Raw genomic sequence first — 2,404 nt, 5'->3', positions numbered from 1 at the left:
TATTGTTCAATGCTTGTAAAATATGTATTAACACAAATTCATACTCAAGATATGTACATAATATACAATCAGTATGTGTAAACAGCAATATATTCCTGGTGAAAAAAAAATCCCCTTGATCGCTAGAGTTGAATCTGTATAGATGAGTTGAGTCATCATTGCCTGGCAGTATGTGCACGCACCACCACAATTTCCATTGTTTGTTTGTTTTGCCTAGTAGTATGCGTGTGCATCATATTTTGTTCAGGGCCCATGCTTTTAAAACTCCCGCCGTATTAAGGCTATTGAACAGTGTGGTGGTTGTATGCAGTTCGCTCAAGCATATCAATATACCAGTCCCTTGCTTTTGTAGTTGATAAACATTGAGGTCAACTCATCTATATATACTCTGCACAAATGTATATTTTTGTAGCTCGGCTGTTCTTGTATTTAATTTTTGGACACAACATGTGCATTTAAAAGCAACTAATGCGTTCACAAGCATTCCACAACTGTGACGTTGTAAAATATGCATAAGTCGAAAAAATTAAACCAATATGCAATGTTGTTACTACGCAGCTGTTGCCACGGTTGGAGCTTCTGCGAAGTAGGTACATGCATTGGCATAACTCTAGACTTGCACTGCATGTACACCTACTTGAATATAGCAACAGGTCTTGCAATGAAAAGAAGGCATTTGTAGCTTTACAAACATAATAGAGATCATTGACATTGTTCACCATTAGAGGAAAATTAAAGAAAACCATGCAGTGAACAAGATGGGTTTTTTTTTAAACCAGGATTATATGTGAGAGCTGGAGTCAATATGGCACATACATTTGTGACTTATTATATTACAGGTACCGTATTCATTCCAATAAGCGTCCATGCCCCAATAAGCGCCCATCCAGGGTATATTCAATTTGCTAAAGGGTACCATTAATGTTGAAGTGACAGATAGATGTTGATATAGTGAAATAGCTGGAGGACTACACATCCGGTGTAAACTTGCAATACATTTTCTACATCAGAAAAGCTACTAGAACGTCTCAGGACCCTTTTATAACATATGTGAATTCATCTCTAATAATCGCCCCTCACAAAAAATTAGGTAAACCAGGTAAAAAATAAGCGCCCACCCAAAATGACTTTGTTAAGCACCCTGGGCGCTTATTGGAATGAATACGGTACATACATATGACATTGTAAGCACTATTTTCAAAAAGACACAATTCAAACATAATATATTTCAGGATAAGTACACACTGAAGGGAAAAAGACATTGTTGAGGTAACTTTATTTTAACAATTTGAAGAATAATGTTGATTGACTTTTCTACACTATTTGCTTCTTCACACTGCCAGCCAGATTTGCAAGGTGGAAGAGTAAGGTTGCCATCCTGGCTTGAAATACCAAATTGAACAAAAACATCGTGATGTGCTTCTTCATTTAGGCCTTTTTTTAAAGTGAAAATGACATAATGTTGAGCCACTTTTTTAGCATTATAATTCGCTGTCGTAGTGCACGTTACAATATGACCGTTGCCAGGTCAACTGGATCACGCTTTCTTTGTTACGAACCACTGATCGAAATGATCACAACACAAAGCCTATGGCATATCAAAATTCGGAAGAGGTGTATGAGCCCAGGCTTGGAGCAGTAACCAATGGTTACTAACGTGCACTACGACAGCGAATTGCTCTTGCTTAACATGCATTTGTCCCAGTCAAGTAATTATGAAGTGACATTTTAAGTTTACCATCCCCCTTTTGACCTATTGCGTGGTATGTCACTCTTTGCTGCCCATTCAACAACTCTTCCTCTTGTTGTAAAGCCATAATTTTTCCATTTTCTACACTATATAATTTGCCAATATTGTGTTTTACCGACTCTCGACACCACTTATTGTAATTGTATTCTACATTATATTGAATATTGAACACAAAGTGCTGGGAACCAGGTCACGAGCTGTCAGTAAGTTATCGTCATCAAATTTGGTTTTGAAGTAGCGACTTGATTACTATTTTCTGTTTTCTACTCCAGATTCCATGATTTTTGTCCATTTTCCATATCACCAAAAAAATGTGGCTTTATCTTATTTACATATGATGGCAACATTTTTTTCTAATCAAATGGAAAATCAATTTCTTTGTCATATGTACCGTAGTTATCTATCCAGTGACAAATTGCATGGCAAGAAACAATTATATTGTACAACTTAAACTGAATTACATGTATATGCCTAAAGTAAACAATGTGTCATTGTTGTAGGTTGAACATACGAAATGTACAAATGAGATTTGTGACCCCTATTGGGCGACTTCCATGCTATGCCACATGTTCAGAACAATACATCACAATACAGCATTACATGCACATGACAAAAAACTAAATCATGATAACATTTTATATCATACAGATAAGA

The sequence above is a fragment of the Amphiura filiformis genome, chromosome 18, assembly GCF_039555335.1.
Source record: "Amphiura filiformis chromosome 18, Afil_fr2py, whole genome shotgun sequence".
Lineage (NCBI taxonomy): Eukaryota > Metazoa > Echinodermata > Ophiuroidea > Amphilepidida > Amphiuridae > Amphiura > Amphiura filiformis.
This window is presented reverse-complemented; position numbering follows the sequence as displayed.